Genomic DNA, 22,142 nt, shown 5'->3' on the forward strand with positions numbered 1-22,142 from the left:
CGATTTTATAGGAACCATCCCGATTTTTGGGTCTTTTTCTGATATAGGCTCCTATTACCCCCTATCCCCGTCCCAATTTTTCACATTTGCTGTCTGGTCACCCTAAGTGGAAGAGACAAGCTTTCAAGCTGCACAGAGCTCTTCTTCAGACCTGATAAAAGTAATCAGACTGTCACTGTCTCACAAAATGAGACAGATTGTTACACATAAAGGGTTAACATATGTTGAAGGAGACTAGTTAAAGAGAAGCGGGCAATTAACACCGCTGCAGTAGATTACAAATTGTTTCTGAAACACTAGTTTTATGGCTCATTACAACCATCTGTAAACACCACACACTGGGTATCATAAAGCAAATTACAACCCATATTTGATGGGAACCACATCATGAAAGAACTCTTTTCCTGAACCCCTTCTTCTGGACTTCAAACAACCCTCCAACTTGGTCAAGCTCATCATCAGAAGCAAGCTCCCCACAGACCAAGACACACCAATTCGAAGTGGCACCAGACCCTGCCATAACACAGGTACAAAGCCTGCAGACTTGCCGCCGAAGACCCTGACGTGTCGACCCTTTCCATTGGCCGCCCCAAGCACCTGCTTCCTGCGCTGGTGCCTGGAGCCGGCCCTCTTATGAGGAGAGGCTGAGGGAACTGGGATTGTTTAGTCTGCAGAAGAGAAGAATGAGGGGGGATTTGATAGCTGCTTTCAACTACCTGAAAGGGGGTTCCAAAGAGGATGGATCTAGACTGTTCTCAGTGCTAACAGATGACAGAGCAAGGAGTAATGGTCTCAAGTTGCAGTGGGGGAGCTTTAGGTTGGATATTAGGAAAAACTTTTTCACTACGAGGGTGGTCAAGCACTGGAATGGGTTGCCTAGGGAGGTGGTGGAATCTCCTTCCTTAGAGGTTTTTAAGGTCAGGCTTGATGAAGCTCGGGCTGGGATGATTTAGTTTGGGATTGGTCCTGCTTTGAACAGGGGGTTGGACTAGATGACCTCCTGAGGTCCCTTCCAACCCTGATATTCTAAGATTCTATGACATATCTCCATTGCTATGATGACCAAGACCCCCAACAACACACCCTTCGAGATCCATTGGTCCTACACATTCCTATCACAACATGTGGAATACCTCATTCAGGGCACTAAATGTCCCAACAACAACTATGTGGGTGATGCCAGACAATCACTATGCTCCCAAATGAACTCACAAAGAAAAATTAATAAAAATCAAAAACACCTGTGGACAAACACTTTTCACAAAATAATCACTTCATATCTGACCTCTTAGTCCTCATCCTCAAAAGAAACCTGCACAACACCTTCAGAAGACGAGCCAGGGAGCTTAAATTCATAATTTTGCTAGACACTAAAAATCATGGACTCAGTAAAGACACTGGCTTTGTGGCTTATTACAACAATCAGTAATCCACTAACCTTCCTTTGTCCTTCTATTGCAAAGGTGTTAATTGCCCACTTCACATTGAAAGGTCTCTTGCAACATGCGTTAACTCCGTATGCTTAACAATTTGTTCCACCTTGTAGCACTGAGTAGCTTTCCCAGACCTAAAGAGCTTTGTGTAAACTCAAAAGCTCGTCTCTTTCACTAACAGAAGTTGGTCCAATAAAAGACCCATTTTGTCTTTCTAATATCCGGGGACCAACATGGCTACAACAACACTGCAAACAACATGTCTGATATAGACTGGAAATAGTTGAAAAAAAAATCTTGCAGATAATTCCAGGCTCTTTAGACTAAACCGTCAGAAGTTCTTTTTGTTGTGTTACATAACACACACAAAAATTAGTGCGTATATGTCAGAAAGATACTACCTTGAGAAATTAGTGTCCCTGTTTATGAAATTTAGAATGACCAGTTAGCATTTAGTTGCTATGGGCCTTTGAAGTAAACAAAAAGATTCCTATCAATTTACTGTATTGCATATTGGGACAATCCCAGTGAATGCTTATCTGACCATTTGGTGGAAAACAAATCAAAACACATTCATACAAGTGGAATTGTGATGGATGTGGGATGGGATAACCATCTGAAATTCAATGGGAATTGTGCACCTAAATCTAATAGGCGTCTTTGAAAATCCCAGCTTCTAACAGTAATGTCCCATCTCACTGTGCAACCTGTAATCTAGATGTAAAAATTAATTTCTTCCCAGAAAACAATCCTCTGAATTTTAAAATGCACATATTTAATGTCTCTTTTATAGCAGAACATTCCACCTATAAAATTCAATGCAGCTGAGTTGCCGAGGGAGAAATATTATTTTTACAGTTATCAAATAAGACCACAAAATATTTCATGTTAAATCATTTATAACAGAAACAGCTGTTATTGTCAAAAGAGGATGGAACCGAATGGCTTTTATTCTTTCAACCATAAGGTGTTATACTGACCTATTATAGTAATACTGGTTCATTTTATAGACTGTCACTGGTGATAAAATGGTAAAATTCTGTAAATTTTCACTAGATTTACAACAGGTCGTTACCCTGCTTCAGTTCTGGAAACTATTTGGGGACATTTATTGGCTCAGCGTTGCTCATTATTTGAAGACAGGTTCAGACTCATTTCTACCACCTCATCTGATCAGACTGCCATCTTGACTTTCCTTTCCAGCTCTCCTCATTTCTGAGTACTACAGGATTTCACGACTACTGAAAATACTGCAGTGATTTAACTCTTAGTTAAAAGTGCTGATTGTCAATCAGTTTGATTATCGTGTATGAGGATGAGAGGAAGCAGAAGCACTGCAATGCTGGGCCTCATTATGAGGCGGGTGTTCCAGGACTGAGTTGATTGCACCATGTCAGGGCTCCTAGCCCAGAAACATCCTTCACTGCCCCTCCACCCTTTCAAAGGAGATTGGAGAGGGTGATTGATCTGCTTTACAGCTAATCCCATCCTACTGCTTTGCAGATCTTCACAATAGGGCCAGCTAGCTATGGGCTTTTGTAGAGAAGCTAGTTAACCCTTTCTTGACTTCCCCAGGGATGAAGTGTACTCGTAACTCCCTCATCAGGGGACTTTCTCAGGGTTCGGCTGTGGGCCAATACCTGGATAAGAGAAACTAATGCCAATGCAGTTTTGTTTTCCACAGTATATCTGCTGATGTAACCTAATACATATTACTCTCAAAGAAGATCTTCATTATAGTCAGTAGCATTCCCTTTTTCATAGCATCCAGTCATTTCTGGTTATTCCCTTTCTTCCAGACTACAAGATAAATGTTCAAAAGTTACAAACAAGAGTTAGGTGTCTAACTAACATTTGTTCTTTAAAAAAAAAATCTGCAATTCCTCTCCCTTCTTAGCAGATCTGGTTACATTCCACCCCTTTAACGGCCCGTTTCCCCTCACCCCACCCCACCCCAAAAAAAGAAAGGAAAGTTAGTTTTTCTTTTGTTAGAAAATGTTCAGACTTTTTTCTGTGTGTGTGTACAAAAAAAACAAACAAAAAAAAACCTGAATGAAACAAAAACGGAAGTTACTTACCTTGTTGTAACTGGAGTTCTTTGAGATGTGTGGTTCCTGTGTGTATATGTAGGTGTTCCATGCACCTGAGACCAGAGAATTCTTGCAAGCAGTGTTCACTGGTCCATGCCTGTGCCCCTCTGGAGCTATGAACCAGTTCCTTCTCTATCATGAATCTAGTCATGATCCAAAGCAGAGGGGAAGGAGGATGGGTAGTGGAATACAGATAGGGAACACATACCTTGAACTCCAGTTCCAATAAGGTATCTAACTTCCCTTTCTTCTTCAATTGCTGGTCCTTCAGTGTATTCACTGTGGGTGAATGGCAAGCAGTACTCAGAGATGAGGAGGGCGCAAGGATGAAGACAGTATAGGTGCTCATGGAACCGCTGCCTCCAAAGGATGCATCAGCAGTGGAGTCCTGGACCAAGGCTTGATGTCTCACAAACTTGTGGATGGAACTCCATGTAGCTACCCTGAAAATATCAAGCAAGCATATCTCTTGAAGTGATGCTAGTAAGGCTGCTTGTACCCTTGTAGAGTGAGCCCTTACCCCATGTGAGTCAGGAAGCTGTGTCAACTGATAACATAGGGTACAGCTGGAGATCGACTTCGAGATCCTCTGAGAAGTTACAGCTTGTCCTCGTACTCATTCTGCTACAGTAATGGACAGTCTAGCTGACTTCCTGATCTGTTTCATTCTTCTGCAGGTAGAATGCAAATGCTCATGACATATTGAGAGAGTGAAGTCTCCTCTCATTGCTGGAGGCATGGGGCTTTGGAAAAAACACAGGTAAGTAAATCGACTGGTTTAAGTGAAATTCCAAAATGATCTTAGGAATGAATTTTCAGTGTAATCATAGTGAGACCTTATCCTTATGGAATATTGTGTATTATGGATCTGCCACTAGGGCCCCAAGTTCATCTACCCTTCTGGCTGAGGTGATGGCAATAAGGAAGGCAACCTTCACTGAAAGGTCAGACATGGAACATGTAGCTGGCTGTTCAAAAGGTGGCTTCGGTTAGTGCCGAAAACACTAAAGGGTTGGTTTCTTTACTGGCAGAAAATATCCCGGGATCAGGGCCTTCAAGAATGTGGCTACTACCAGGTGGGTAAAGATCGAGTAAGTGTCCATTGGTGGGTGACACACGCTATCTGCCACCAGGTGAACCCACAGTGAGCTAAGAGAAAGGCCCATCATCTTGAGAATAAGCAGGAATATCCACTGTCTCTAGAGATATATGGTTTTGCTGGGCCCCAGACAGAGAAACTTTTCCACTTGGCTAGGTAATATTTTCTTGTGGAAGCTTTTCTGCTATTATTAAGAATGATTTACACAGCTTCAGAGCAGGAACATACTTGGCTCAACACCCATCCAAAAACCAAGCTGTGAGATGAAGAACATCGCAGTTGCGATGCCTGACCATGCCATTTTTCTGAGACAAGAGATCCAGAAGGGTCCAAATGCTGATAGATGGACAGGATGACATTTGGAGGAGGCTCAGAAACCAGAATTGTCTGGGCCGTCTGGGGGCAATGAAGATAATTAATGCCCCATCTAGTTGAATCTTCCATAAAACCTGAGGTAGTAGCAGGATGGAAGAGAAGGCATAACTGAAGTGTTCTGTCCAAGGTACGAGGAGAGCATGACCTATGGAGTACTGACCTTTAGTTCCCCTGGAGCAGTATATGTTGCACTTCCTGGCTGCCTGACAGGCAAACATGTCCCAGGTGGTAGCTCCCCACTGAATGAAGATGCTCTTTACTACCAAATTGTGTAACTTCCACTCATGATTGGTGGTGAAATGCCTGCTGAGGCTGTCTGCCTGTGAATTCTGAGTGCCTGGGAGGCACACTGCCAATAGAATGATGTGGTTCTGCATACACCCCAGTTCCATAAGTTGACCACTTCTATACATAAAGGGACAGAATGTGCACAGCCCTGCTCATTTATATAGAAAATAGTAATTATGTTGTCTAATATTAGCAGGTTGTGTTGGAATTGTATGAAGGGTAGGAATGTTTTACAAGCCTCTCATGCTGCTCTCAGTTCCAGAAGATTTATGTGCATTCTGGCTTCCCAAGGGGTCCAAGTGCTTTCTGTTGTGTGATTGTCCATGGGGGCTCCCCAGCCTGTAGGGAGCCATCTATAATTATCATCTTGTCAGGTGCGGTGGATATAAAGGGAACTCCCTTGCACATACATCCAGAATTGATTTTTTTTTAGATCAAATAAAATTTGATAAATCAAATTCAACCTGCTCTTCTCCTTCACAGTTTTACTGTGTGAATATTTTTAGCCCCTTAGCTGTCACTTACCTGAAGCATTTAGAAGATATGGCAACTAGAAAGCATCTTTGATAGAAAGGGGCCTTGTATTGTTTTTGTTGGCTCCCACCCACTAGAACCCAAAACCCATCCCAATTTCAGTTTGGTTTGTGGTTGTGGTTGAATCTTTCAGTTTTAATCTAGACATCATAGTAGTTCAAGTCAGGGATGCCAAAATCTTTTGGTTATGATAAATCACAGCGAACCTTGTCTTGGGAGAAAAAGTCCTTTATTTAGTATAATAAAGTGTTTTTTGTTTATAAGAAGGGTGTTTATAATGGACTTGAATGGAGCTGGGAGCCAAAGTCCAGTGGGTTTATACAAAGGATAGCCATGTCCTCAAAAGTCTTGAACCAACACCATAGTAGTCAACTGGAGTTTTGCCTCTGGCGCCAGAGCAGGATGAAGCCCCTAAAGAGAGTGGGAACAAAAAGTTGCATTGATCATATAAAAACTTTGAGATGGCCAAGTAAAAGGTGTTATGTTTTAATTAGTCAAGTCCTTAAATGAGGAAAAGCCAAATATGAACCTCTGTAAATACTGAAAGCAGCTATCTCCTTCTGGGAAAGATGCTTGCATCCAAAAAGATCTGATTTCTGGACTCTTTCAGGGGAAGCAGGTATAATAGCCTCCCCTGGCTCAGCCGCTGAAGCCGAACTCCAGCTGCGGGCTTAGCGGGGAAAATTTTTGCTTTTTATTATGCTCCATGCGAGTTTCGAGCTGGCTGAGGAGGCGCTATGTGTTACTCAGCTTCCTGGATTCATCAGTAATCTCCCTAGACTCCAGGGAGATTACTGATGAACCCAGAAAGCTGAGGCTTTGTCTACACTAGCAAGTGAAAGACAAAACTTTTGTTGTCTGGAGGTGTTAAAAAAAACACCCTCCCGAAAGACAAAAGTTTTGCTGATGACAGTTTTGTCGACAGTGTGAACAGCGCTTTGTTGGCAGGAGTGCTCTCCTGCCGACAAAGCTAACACTGCTCATTGGGGATGGATTTTTTTTGTCGGCAGGAGAGCTCTCTCCTGCCGACAAACAGTGGCTACACTGCGCTCCTTTTAGCGGGATGGCTGTAGTGGCACAACCATGTCGCTAAAAGTTGCGTAGTGTAGACATAGCCTGAGTAACACATACCACCTCCTCAGCCTCCTTGGAACCTGCATGGGGCATATCAAAAGCTCAGGTTCTTCTTCCAGAAAAGAGAAGAGCTTTTGAATTTTCCTGCAGGATGGCTTGGGGTCTGCGAAGCGGAGGCGCGGCTGCAGTGGCTCCGACTGGCCCGGGGCTCCTCCGGGCAAGATTGGGGGCGGGATCAGGGCTCTGGCTGACCTGGGGCTCCTCTGGCTGCAGGTGGGGGAAGGGGGTCTTGTGGCTCCAGCCGTGGGGGGGGGGAAGGGGCGGAGCTGTGGGCTAGCCTCCCGGAAGAGCCCATGGACTCTTCAAATTACTGTTGAACATGAATCTAGTCTTGGCAGATAAATTCATGTTAATTATTACAAAGTTTATTGAACAGATATTTGTAAATTGAATACACCTTCTATGACTTTGTCCAAATGACAGTAATTAATAAAAGAAATGTGCAAATGTGAATATCACTTAATCAACAGTTTAATAAATCCTTACAAACCAGCCAAAATCAGATTTGTCTTCAGGGTACTAATGTAATACAATGTTGGAACTTCATTGTTAAAACAAAATGTTCTATAGTTCTTTGTTTTAGAGCCATATCTATAATCGATGTGTATTCATTTACATTGAAGTTTCTTGGACTTTGGAATACAAAATAATAATCACACCCATCTTTATAGCTTGGTAAGCTCCTTCAACTTTTAAGGCTTCATCTACTGACAAACCACTGAGTTTCTTAAATCTAAAAGTGATCATTCCTCCACAGTATGTTCATTGAAGGATGGCCCACAGCACAGTGACATATGTAAGTGAGGGTGGAAGTAGGGATTGTTCAGATTTTAACCAGAACACTTTTCCCAAATTTAAAGATGGTGGCCTAAATTCCTCCCAAAACTGACCTCAGAACACCCAGTCTTATACTTCAGCTGCAAACCCTTCCTTCATGAAAAAATTATTCTGTTACAGAGACTATCAAGTGGACTGTTGACTCCGTCTGCTACCATGTCCTGAGCTACCCCATTACCAACCATACACTGTTCAAACTGCTATTAATGGAGGATGAATATGACTCACTGCACAGTACTTTTGTATTTGGTCCTAGAGTTCTACACAGATGTGTCGTCATGTTACATACGGCACTAGTGGAAGCTGCTCGGATACTATGGTGATGAGCATAGTATAAAAACTAGGGCTGTCAAGCAATTAAAAAAATTAATCGTGATTAATCATACAATTAAAAAAATGAATCATGATTAATCACACTGTTAAACAATAATAGAATACCATTTATTTAAATATTTGTGGATGTTTTCTACATTTTCAAATATATTGATTTCAATTATAACACAGAATACAAAGTGTACACTGCTCACTTTATATTTATTTTTATTACAAATATTTGCATTGTAAAAAACAAAAGAAATAGTATTTTTCAATTCACCTAATACAAGTATTGTAGGGCAATCTCTTTATCATGAAAGTTGAACTTACAAATGTAGAATTACGTACAAAAAACAATGTAAAATTTAGAGCCTACAAGTCCACTCAGTCCTGATTTCTTGTTCAGCCAATCACTCAGACAAACAAGTTTGTTTACCTTTGCAGGAGATAATGCTGCCCGCTTCTTGTTCACAATGTCACCTGAAAGTGAGAACAGGTTTTCTCATGGCACTGTTGTAGCTGGCGTCGCATACCAGATGCGCTAAAGATTCATATGACCCTTCATACTTCAACCACCATTCCAGAGGACATGAGTCCATGCCGATGACGAGTTCTGCTCAATAACAATCCAAAGCAGTGCGGACTGACACATGTTCATTTTAATTATCTGAGTCAGATGCCACCAGCAGAAGGTTGATTTTAATTTTTTGGAGGTTCGGGTTCTGTAGTTTCTGAATCAGAGTGTTGCTCTTTTAAGACTTCTGAAAGCATGCTCCACACCTCATCCCTCTCAGATTTTGAAAGGCACTTCAGATTCCTAAACCTTGAGTTGAGTGCTGTAGCTATCTTTAGAAATCTCACATTGGTACCTTCTTTGCATTTTGTCAAATCTGCAGCGAAAGTGTTCTTAAAATGAACATGTGCTGAGTCATCATCCGAGACTGCTATAACATTAAATATATGGCAGAATGTGGGTAAAATAGAGCCGGAGACATACAATTCTCCCCCAAGGAGTTCAGTCACAAATTTAATTAATGCATTTTTTTTTAATGAGCATCATCAGCATGGAAGCATGTCCTCTGGAACGGTGGCCGAAGCATGAAGAGCATACAAATGTTTAGCAGATCTGGCATGTAAATACCTTGCAATGCCAGCTACAAAAGTGCAGTTTTGTAACAAAAAAAAAATCTACATTTGTAAATTGCACTTTCACGATAAAGAGATTGCACTACAGTACTGGTATGAGGTGAATTGAAAAATACTGTTTCTTTTGTTTATTATTTTTCAACTGCAAATATTTGTAATCAAAAATAATAATATAAAGTGAGCAGTGTACACTTTGCATTCTGTGTTGTAATAGAAATCAATACATTTGAAAATGTAGAAAAACTTCCAAAAATATTTAATAAATTTAAATTGGTATTCTATTGTTTAACAGTGAGATTAAAACTGGGATTAATCACGATTAATTTTTTTAATCACAATTAATTTTTTTGAGTTAATCACGTGAGCTAACTGCGATTAATTGACAGTCCTAATAAAAACCTATATAAAATAGAATTTCCTTCCAAGTGCACTGGCAGCCAGTGAAGGACCATGCCTAGGTGGACTTTTCACTTCTGCACAGTGCCTTTCCTATGAGGGAGTTAGGAGTACACTTCATCCCTGGGGAAGTCAAGAAAGGGTTAACTAGCTTCTCTACAAAAGCCCACAGCTAGCTGGCCCTATTGTGAAGATCTGCAAAGCAGTAGGATGGGATTAGCCGTAAAGCAGATCAATCACCCTCTCCAATCTCCTTCAAAAGGGTGGTGGGGCAGTGAAGGGTGTTTCTGGGCTAGGAGCGCTGACATGGTGCAATCAACTCTCAGTCCTGGAGCACCCGCCTCATAATGAGGCCCAGCATTGCAGTGCTTCTGCTTCCTCTCATCCTCATATTTAGTAAGTATCAATTTAAGGTAGTAAGAAAATCTCCATGAATTACAATATAATAGCCAGGCGCCAAAGATGTTTCAAAAGAAAGGACAATGAATTAGCTCAAATTTTAAAACGTCTACCGTTTGCTTGGAAGGTCTCAGGTATCTAATATCTAAAGTATATCTAAAGTATTTCTGAAGTGCAACCAAAGAGAACTAAAATTAGATTTGTTTCAATACATTACCCTATCATTTGTACCAGATACAGTATGATCCTAAAGAACATTGTTCAAAAGTTATAGGCCTATATAAGTTCTCTTTCTATTCTTTCGGAACTTTAATTCTGGCTACATTTGACTGAACTGTAGCCATTTCTTCATCCACCCCCCTTGATGGTGTCAGGGGATGGAGGTCTCTGAAATTCCTTTGGCCATATGTAATCAGATAAGGTATTAAATTTGCATTAGTAGCAGCCAAAAATGCTTATTAACCCTCTTGCCTCTCCAAAGCAGCTGGGGCTGGAAGTGATGTCTAGGTATTTCTAGTTCATTTCTACAGAGTACATAGGCCACATTTACAAAAGTAAACCCGACTTCCTGTAATTAATATTATGGACTTGCACTATCATACAATCATGTATGGAGGGAGTATTCCTCACATAGTCTCACACTGGTCAGCTCTGTGGCTAACAGCCCATATATTTTGTAACATAATGACAAAATTATATTCCATATCTTAAAGTTGTTGGATTTTTTTCACCCTGAATTCACTATTAAAGCTATGAAAACAGGATCTGGATTTTAAACATAATTTTTCCAATGCCGTATAATCAATAGTCTCAATGTTTTTTCTGCTGCATGTAAGAAGTTGTACTTGCTTCCATACCTAACCAATTTTTCTTTTATTGTCAATATATAATCTCATTTACAATGTATGTTCTTTTCCTTGTTGTATTTCTCTAAGTTAATATACTTATTTTATTAGCAAAATGTTAATGTGGGTAATAGCTTTCTCTAACAATTTAGATTAACCTGGTCAGATCATACTTAAAATGTAGACCCTCTTGTCAACTGAAAATGACCGAATATGTCCACATTCTTTACAGTAAGTGTAATAGATGAATGTTCAGATGAATAAGTATAAATCCTAAGATTTGGCAGCTATTGTAACAGTTCTTGTTATTGTTTAGACTTCCCACCCCAGAGACTTGTGCTTAATTATGACCTGCTTAGGCCTTAAGTGTGCATGAGTTCTGGACTTAGCTGGAGACGGAAAAGACCATCAACTTTCTCCTTTGCCAAAGTCACCCAGAGAGTACGTATATGATGGTGTCATTATTGTCTCTAGCCATTTGTCAACACCTCAAATTCACCTTTTGATTTGGCAGCGTGTGCATCTAACTAGCAGGGTCAATACAGGTCAGGACTGAAACACTGTGACAGAGTTACAAAGATTGTACAGCATCTGCCAGCATTACACTAAATTCACCAAGAACATTAGTATGAAATGAGAAAAGAATAAATGTTTAACTTTCAAACATTTACTATAGACATTTCATTTCGTAGAGTTCTAGGTAAATGAAAGATTTCACAGAATAATCACCAAATCCACAGCTGGTGTTAATCATTAGATTTACGCCAGTTGAGGTGGAGCCACTGTATCAGACATTAGATACTAAGCTGAGTTTTTGGTGGAGCAATAACTAATAGACAGCAGGGCTATAATTATTGTGCTTAATGAAAACATTTTCTCACCCAGGTTCTCGGACCTTGACTTGGCCCACATTTTTCTCCATATGGTCTGGCCTTTTCTCATATTAAGCCAGCTCTGCTGGTCATGTACATTATCTAAATGATCTCATTCTCACATACTTCTTTATATTTCTCAGAATTTGAGGAATGACGTTTTGGATCATTTGGTTAGGATGAAATGAATTAGATGCTTAGGTCCTGAAGAGTTGGAAACTCATTTGTTGATGCTGGCTACACTTACTATCTATTTTCCTTATATATTTTTTTCCTTTCCAATATACCATTACAAGATGGAATACTCCCTAAAGCTTGGAAATTGGCAATGCACGATATTGCAGTCTATAAGTCTAATGTCACTCTAGACTGTAACACTACCAAACCATTTCCTAATCATTTATTACAAACAATGGAGGGCACTGAATTATCCATTGTGAAATATGCACACATGACAACTGTGAACAGATGTCTCCCTTCATCTGGGGCCACATCCTGCCCTGTGGTGTTAAGGAAAGGCTAAGGAGCCTCTTTCCATACCTGCAGTGTGGCTTACGCAACAACAATAGGGCCGGATTTGGTGCTTGGAAGAGCTGTAGGAAAGCACCCTGTCCTTGGTGTGTAAGCTGTTGGGGGCAGCACCCATGTGCTCGGAGAAAACAGAGATTCCTTTTAACAGATCAGGAAAGTATATGTGACAGCATGTTCACCCCAAATCTCCCTGAGAGATTCTAGTTTATACCAGTGGGAGAACTCATTGACTAGACGTACAATCGGCACCACTCTGCTCCATTATTCCATATGCTAAAGACAGGGTTTTCCACATAGATGGATAATAGCCATAATGCATCCTTTCCCCATTCTTCAGGCATGGCCAAACCACTGCTCGCAAGCCACATGTGGCTCTTTTACAGTTAAATTGCAGCTTGCAGAGAAATTACGGTCCAACACACATTGCGGCTAGAATTAGTAACACCACTCAGGGCTTAAATTCTCTTGAACTATTTCCTGGAGACCCCCATTCCCCCCCCCCCAATTCTCTACCTACCAGACTGGGGGGGATCTCGGGGCTTCTGCCCTGTGGGGAGGGGTGTCTCAGAAGCCGGGGCTCAGTAGGTACAGAAGCCCTGAGCCCTGGTGCTCCCCCCAGGGCTAAAGCCCCTTGTCACCATGCATCAGTGGGTCACAACTTAGAATACCAAATTCAGGACAAACTGCTAAGAAATAGAGCAGACACACCCCAAAACTTGTGGTTTTTCTTCCATAAGCTATACCAAGCCAGCAACAAAAGTAAACTTCTGTCTCACCACACTGGAAGTCAGAAATGCAGCCTTCTTAGGTATTCCAGTCCTGGGTTCAACACCCAGACACTAGACTTAATGATGAATGGTTATTTAAAACCAGTTTAATCAAACAAAGGGTTCTTCTGATACCAAAAGAACCACCCACATACTCAGGTCAATATATAACTCAGATCTTACCCAATAATCATGCTGCTGCCAATACTTTAGTATCTAATATCTAAATGTTTCTTTATAAAAGAAAAGAAAGAGCTGAGAGTTTAAATTGATTAAAAGAATCAAAGACATACAATAATTGCAAAGCACTTGAATCAGGCTTGAAGTAGTGATGGCATAAACTGCTGGCTTAAGTCAAGTCTCTGGTTGCTTCCAAATGATTGGAAGGTTTTCAGTCCCATGATTAGAATGCTCCCATTAGTATAAGTCCATAGTCCAGAGAACAAAGCAGGAAAGATGGAGATGTTTCCAGGGCCTTTTATAGCTTCTCCCACGTGGAGGTAAACTCATTGTTCCAAGCAGAGCCCTCAGCACAGTTTGTGGAAAAGTACAGGTACACAAGATGGAGTTCAGTACCACATGATCTAGTCACATCCCCTTCCATGCTTCAAAGGGTCATAGTAGGGGCCACTACCCATATTAAAGAATATAAGAACAGGCATACTGGGTTAGACCAAAGGTCCATCTAGCCCAGTACCCTGTCTTCTGACAGTGGCCAATGCTAGGTACCCCAGAGGGAATGTACAGAACAGATAATCATCAAGTGATCCATCCCCTGTCGCCCATTCTCAGCTTCTGGTAAACAGAGGCTAGGGACACCATCCTTGCCCATCCTGGCTAATAGCCATTTGTGAACCTATCCTCCATGAACTTATCTAGTTCTTTTTTGAACCCTGTTATAGTCTTGGCCTTCACAACATCCTCTGGCAAGGAGTTCCAAAGGTTGATGCTACGTTGTGTGAAAAAATACTTCCTTTTGTTTATTTTAAATCTGCTGCCTATTAATTTCATTTGGTGACCCCTAGTTCTTGTGATATGAGAAGGAGTAAATAACATTTCCTTATTTACTTTCTCCACACTAGTCATGATTTTATAGACCTCTATCATATCCCTCCTTAGTCGTTTCTTTTCCAAGCTGAAAAGTCCCACTCTTATTAATCTCTCCTCATATGGCAGCTGTTCCATACCCCTAATCATTTTTGTTTCCCTTTTCTGAACCTTTTCCAATTTCAATACATCTTTTTTGAGATGGGGAGACCACATCTGCACACAGTACTCAAGATGTGGGCATACCATGGATTTATATAGAGGCAATATGATATTTTCTGTCTTATTATCTATCCCTTTCTTAATGATTCCAAACATTCTTCGCTTTTTTGACTGCCGCTGCACATTGAGTGGATGTTTTCAGAGAACTATCCACAATGACTCCAAGATCTCTTTCTTGGGTGATAACAGCTAATTTAGACCCCATCGTTTTATATGTAAAATTGGAATTATGTTTTCCAATGTGCATTACTTTGCATTTATCAACATTGAATTTCATCTGCCATTTTGTTGCCCAGTCACCCAGTTTTGTGAGATACTTTTGTAGCTCTTTGCAGTCTCCCTGGGACTTAACTATCTTGAGTAGCTTTTTTATCACCTGCAAATTTTGCCACCTCACTGTTTATCCTTTTCCAGATCATTTATGAATATGTTGAATAGGACTGGTCCCAGTACAGACCCCTGGTGCACACGACTATTTACCTCTCTCCATTCTGAAAACTGACCATTTATTCCTACCCTTTGTTTCCTATCTACTAAGCAGTTACTAATCCATGAGAGGACCTTCCCTCTTATCCCATGACAGCTTACTTTCCTTAAGAGTCTTTGGTGAGGGACCTTGTCAAAGGCTTTATGAAAATCTAAGTACACTATATCCACTGGATCCCCCTTGTCCACATGCTTGTTGACCCCCTCAAATAATTCTAGTAGATTGGTGAGGCATGATTTCCCTTTACAAAAACCATGTTGACTTTTCCCCAACATTTTATGTTCATCTATGTGTCTGACAATTTTGTTCTTTACTATAGCTTCAACTAGTTTGCTTGGTACTGAAGTCAGGCTTACTGGCCTGTAATTGCCGGGCTCACCACTGGAGCCCTTTTTAAAAATTGGTGTCACATTAGCTATCCTCTAGTCATTTGCTAAACATTCTCAGGAAAGCCCATCAGGTGTGGATAAGTTTCTTCCATGTCTGATTGTGTTCATTGATGAGCCTTCAGCTTAAATATTCCCTTTACAATGTGCTGGCTAGACTGGATGTAAATACCTTGTGGGTGTTACCCAGGAGCAAACACATTTGAAATATAGGTATACAGCCAATATTTATAATTTCAGATACAAAAATTATGCATGCATACAAATAGGATAATCACATTCAGCAAACCATAACTTTTGCATTGACACCCTACATAACATACTTTGTATAAGATTTGTTGCAATTATATAACAGTGGTAGCAACAATGATCTACACTGTTATATTTTAGTCAGATAATGTCACACCCTTTGAGACCCCCCTCCCTGCAGGACAGAAGCCCCAAGCTTTCCCCGCTCCTGAGTCTAGTAGGTGGAGAATGGCAGGGGGGTGACGTTACACTCCATATGTTTATGGAAATATACTTATGAGTGTAAATATAATGTAACTGGAATATGCTTTATGCAAAAGGTCTCTTGTAAGGTATCATTACAAAGCTTATAATCTACAGAGTGTGTTCATCCTATTTGTATGAATGTATCTTCTTGTATCTGAAGCTAGAAATATGAAGTATTACTCTGAAGTCCAATTGTAACTATGCAAAGTGTGGGCCATTAATGGTGGCTTGGAATCTTGATGGCTCCCATTAAGTAGGACAATTGGTTGTAAATGGCTCTGTTTACTTGTAAAATTAACAGTTGTCCATGCACAGCCCAGTTGTTTGTTTGACTGTCCAAACAACTTAAAACCTTTAAATAAAAAAAATTATCTGGCATAACAGAGACTCCAATCATCTTCTTGTCTACTGCTTGATGTATGGGCAGTTCCAAATAACTACTCACCTGCATTTCAATGTACTTACTCTCACTCAAACTCTCTGTGAGAGCTCTTTACAATTTCAGAAAGAGACAGGTAGCAGAGCTCTTTTAAAGGTACTAATAGAATGATTTGAAGATATTTAGAAATATTGCCAGTTCCAGCAAGCATTCTTCATTTGCTATATTGAGTGAACAGTTTGTTTAAGCAATTAAAATGGGAGTCAAAGAAAAAACACATTTAAATTAATGGGCCTTATTCTGCTCTCACAGAAGTTTCACGCAGTTGTAACTCCATTAGTTTCAGTGGAGGTGCTGCCAGTTCACATCAATATAAGTAAGATTAGAATCTAGCACCATGGTTTTTCATTTTAATCTTTACCAGATCCCAATGATAAAACCCCTTCTTCTAAAAGAGAGAAGGGTTTATGGGGGAAGCAGATTTCAAGAGCAAACAGTACACTACTTCAGGCTCCATCCTCAACCATACTATTTGCCATCATTTCCTTTTCCATTGAACAGTTTATCTCATCCGTAACAAATTAAGAGATTGCATCAGAAACAAAGAGAGGTTATCTCATCAGTGCAAAGGGAGTGATGCACAGATAGGTATTGGATAAAATATTATCAGAGGATGGATAAAGATAGCAGGATAAATGCAGTGATTAAGAGTTGTACAAAGTGCCTATCACATTAGGATCCACTTTTTTGGTATGTTAGGTTCAGGAATTATTGTGTGACAAGATCTCATTTTCTGTAATATTTTCATCACCTGAGAGAACTGAATGGAATGGAAAATACCTGATTTTGTTTTAATTTTTTTATATGATCAATTGGTGATTGATTGTATAGTTTTGGCATCTATTGTAGTGAGAACCTAATCAGCACTAGCCAGAGCCAGCCATCTCACAGGCAGATGCTATGTAAGCCAAGTACCTAACTCCTGCCAGTTGTGCTCAGTTGTGTGGTGATTTTATGATACAGACAGATATCCCACAAGAACTAGTATAAGACTATCAATCCTATGTCACTCTGAGCTAGGACCTAAGCCAGACTGGAATCAGCATCCATAACACTCAACCTCAGAGTTACCCAATATCTGTAACCACCAATACCTAGAGTAATAGACCCAAATTCTTAGCGATTTTCTATACACGGAATATATCCATAACATTTTCCACATGTAGAAGGAAATTTATTTTGAAGAATGTGATCTCTTATCTGAGACAGTGGCTAAGGCAAAGGACAATATCCAAGCCTTCCTAAGCCAGGTTTCCTTTTGCGAAGGCCTATTTATTTTAGAAGTAAAGGTGACAAACACACAAAAGCTCAAATCAGAAAACCAGTATGTTGTTACACTTGGTTATTAGCTTCAAACATAAGAGAAATTAACCACTGTCAGATGGATTTTAAAAGGGATGCTCTGGATGTGCTGCAGGGAGCTTGATCACTCAGTTGAGGAACTAGCAAAGGTGAGGAGATTTTGAAAATGTAGATCTTGCTTTAGGAACACAAGCTGCCTGGACACATTGTCTCTAGCTTTCACTCAGTCACCTGGGCCTTCAAGAGTCAGCAGTCACACAAGGCTATGATACTCAGGAGGTGATGTCATCTATTGCCACAGCTCCCCTCTCCTGCTGTGGGTTCAAGTTCTCAGCAGGGTGCCATACACACAGCCAATGTAGTAAGCACTGAATAATAGCAAGATTCAGTAAACACACAAGATAACAGAGATGCAAACAGTTCTCAGACTGACATGGGCAATCCCTCACACTGCTCATACCCTTCTCAAGCCAGGCGCAAGAAAATATTGCGAAAGAGGATTATATAGCAGATATGGGGTTACTGCGGCATATTGTCACCCCAAAATGATATGTTCTGATGTGTGATCTGCAAATGGAACATGGGAAGCTGCTGTCCGCAGTCTATGGCTTGGGTAAACGTTGCCTGGACTAGACAAGTAAGAGGAGAATGCAAAGAAAGAAAATTCAGTCTAGCAGGATGAAAATATTCAGATTCTGGAAGAAAAGCATCCTTAGCTGGGTCTCCTGAAGAACTGAGCTAGATCTGAAAAAGAGACAGTTTGTTCATGCTACCTATACAGATTTGAAAACTATCTAAAAATAGATAGAAACCCATTAGGAACTCTTTAGACATTAAAGTAATATTTGGAACACTTCACTATGAAGCGTATATGTGTAGTACTGTATGTAGGGGTCTCCAGTCACAAACAATGCATTTTGCCCACTGTATCACCAGTGCTTCCATCCAACTTCTAACACACAAAATAAGGCCATGTCTACACTACCGCAGGAAGTCGATCTAAGTTACACTACTCCAGCCACGTTATTCACGTAGCTGGAGTCGACATAGCTTAGGTCGACTTACTGCAGTGTCTACACCATGTTGGGTCGACAGGAGACGTTCTCCCATTGACTTACCTTACTCCTCTTGTTCCCAGTGGAGTACCGGAGTCGACCGGAGAGTGCTCTGCTGTTGATTTAGTAGGTCTTCACTAGACCTGCTAAATCACCCCCCGCTGCATTGATCGCAGCAGCGTCGATCCCATGGTAGTGTAGACATAGCCTAAGAAACTAATTTGCAGAAAATTGCAAACACCAAAAACCACCTGAGGGATACAAGGGAATGATTATCATCTTTTAATTTTACCATTGTTTCAAAGTATATTGAAAGCAGCCTCATTCAGTGATACGTAAGGCATAGGTCTTTCTTTTGCAACCATATTATGCCCAGCTGGTTAGTGCCAGGATGCAACTCTTTATTTTGGTATTTTTGCTACTTTTCAAGTATTAGGTTGCAGATTATAAAGGGAAGTCCTTGGCACTGGAGCCAATTTTCACCAATGCCAAACAAAAGCAGTTGTTTGGATGGTGCCTTGAAAATCTAGTTTATTTGTATGATGATCATTGAAGTCATATTTCCATTTTATGGGTAACAGAATATCTAGTAATGTACATTGTCCATTTGTAAATTTACATGACAGAATAATGGCTAAAAAGAACTCAATAGCCTCAATTCAGTCTCTTCAAAAAAAATGTAGAATTTAAAACAAATACATAGAAATTCATAAGTACAGTGCACCCAATGGAGGAGAAATCATACCTAGTGGTTAGAGCAAGGGATCGAGAGTCGGGATTCCTGAATTCTATTCCTGAACCCAGTAGTGACTTGTTCTGTAACACAGAGCAAGTCACTTCCTTATTGCAGGCTTAATTGTTTCTGAGTCTTCATTATCTAAATTGTTTTAAAGTTATTTGAGATCCTCAAATGGAACAGGCAAAATGTAGCGCTTACAGGACTTCTGAATTTTTTTTCCTAATGGCAATAGAAAGGTGGCAGGGAATTGTATTTAGGGGGGTTTTGTGTTTGTTTTTTGGTTTTGATTTTTTTGTTTGTTTTTGTTTTTGTTTGCTTGGTTTAGGTTTTAATCAATTTGTTTCTAAAAAAGGAAACTTTTTAATATTGTCTTTAAAATAGCACTGAAAACAGTCTTGTGTGTGTGTCTAATTAGCACTAAAAAGTATACTTTACTGCAATAAAGAACAAGGTGATCCATATCTTTAATAAGACACTAAACAGATATAAAGAAGCTCAGTCATACTGAGTACAAGCAAAGAAAGTAAAATGATGTCATTCTGCACTGATAAAAATACATACATGAATGACAGTTTCTTGTAATTTACTAATTTAGTAGCGGGGGGAAAGGAATAAAAATACCAGCAAGAGGATAATAAATGGGGAGGAGGGCATACTTAAACACCAGAATAATTTCCCAATGTTCATTAGCTGGTTTTAAGATATTTCCCAGAAGTAGTTTAATAAATCACTTGTGCTTTCCTGTCCTATCCTGTACTGGCTCCTTAATCCATAGTCTAGCCAAGTTTCTTCTACCTCTAATTGCACAATAGTTCAGGAGAATTTCATATCTGTATCAGTTATTTTTGCTTAAATTGAATGTACAGTAATCCAGGTTTGGGATGAGAATAAAACCCTAGCATCTTGAAGTGAGATTCTACTCTGCAAAGGGTCTCTGCAAGAATAGTATCACAAGGCTTAATGTTTATTCTCTCCAAGATATCTAGCTCACAGTTGCTCAATTTACAACTAAAAAGAGACTCTGTTCTCTCACACCAGTTTTACATTGTTTTCATTATAACGACACCAGCATAAAAACTCAACATAGTCCCCTTCCCCTGACCGCTGTCTACTTCTTTGTCCTTTGACTATAGCTCCTCGCAGCAGGGACCTTCCTCCTTAAGTGTTTGGAGAACATCTAGCACAGGGGTAGGCAACCTATGGCACGCGTGCTGAAGGCGGCACGCAAGCTGATTTTCAGTGGCACTCACACTGCCCAGGTCCTGGCCATAGGTCCGGGGGGCTCTGCATTTTAATTTAATTTTAAATGAAGTTTTTTAAACATTTTAAAAACCTTATTTACTTTACATACAACAATAGTTTAGTTATATATTATAGACTTATAGAAAGAGACGTTCTAAAAAAGTTAAAATGTATTACTGGCACGCGAAACCTTAAATTAGAGTGAATAAATGAAGACTCGGCACACCACTTCTGAAAGGTTGCCGACCCCTGATCTAGCACATAGTAGGTGCTAAAACAAATAATAATTGAGTGAACAATAAGGCATAAGGATTGTACGTTCAGCCCTCCAAATTCACCCAGGGATCTGGCAATTAAGCAAGCCCACACATCACCACCAGCAGCAATTATTCCTCAGGCTAAATTCTTCCATCTGTTGCACCTAATCCAACCCCGCTACATCTAGGAAGCACAGATGTAGGTGACAACAGAACTTAGCTTTGCAAGCCAGACTGGAATATAGCCTGCTCTATCTCAGCAGTATTCGCTCTGAACTGCTAATGTAATAGCAAAGAATTACAAATATTTTCTTCTCAATAAAAGACTAGTTGTCACTGACCCTTGTATGGCTGTGTGGAAGGAGTGGGAGGATACAAAAGGCTGTCCAGCCACATGCAGTCCTGTCCAAGAGCAAGGAACAACTGCAGTCCATCCACTCAAGCAGTGCAAGGACTATCCTTCTGTGACCGCAGGACTGCACCACATGCCAAAGAGAATTAGGAACAGAAAAGAGGAAGAGGGGTGATGTTCTTGAACCTCTCGGGAAGTCAATGCAGTCAAAAGGGAACCAAGCCACTTTGCATCCTGATGCATAACTCCATTCTCCCCGCTCTCAAAGCAACACAATTTAGCCCAGAATAAGCAGGTACACTACTGAGTGCACACAGGGAGTAGCTCGGTTCAATAAGATGCCATTGTTTGCATAGTGTAGTCACTTTTCAGAGCAGAAAACTGTCAATTCCTAGATTATCATGGTTTCACAGATTCCAAGGCCAGACAGGACCACTGTGATCTTCTAGTCTGACTTCTATATAACACAGGCAATAGAACTTTCCCCAAATAATTCCTAGCGCATACCTTTAGAAAAACATCCAATCTTCATTTTAAAATTGCCAGTGATAGGAGAATCCACCATGACCCACGGTTAGCCATTGGAACCACGTATTACCCTCATTGTAACAAATATAACCCTTGTTTTCAGTCTGAATTTGCCTAGCTTCAACTTCCAGCTACTGGATCATGATATACCTTTATCTGCTAGAGACATACATCAGTTGTGGGCTTTGTCCTGTTTGTAACTAGCCTCAGGCTCCTGCTCCTACTCCCTAGCGTTTCAGCCTCAAATGGCCCCAGTCTCTGCAACCCCTCTTGCAACCTCATAGAGGGAGCTCTGAACTCTGGCTCAGGAGAGTTGAGAGTTTTGCTACCATCCAAGTGAGAACCTGTCTTTGGGTATGTCTACACTTCAGCTGGTAGCACGCCACCCAGGCTCGTGCTAGTGTGCTAAACATAGCAGCATGAATGTTGCATCTTGGGGGCAGCTTAGTCTCGCAAGCTCACCCAGCCTCCTGCATCTGAGGTTGGGTGGCTACCCTGAGTCTCTACCAGAGCCACAACATCCACACTGC

Source organism: Emys orbicularis, chromosome 2 (assembly GCF_028017835.1).
Source record: "Emys orbicularis isolate rEmyOrb1 chromosome 2, rEmyOrb1.hap1, whole genome shotgun sequence".
NCBI lineage: Eukaryota > Metazoa > Chordata > Testudines > Emydidae > Emys > Emys orbicularis.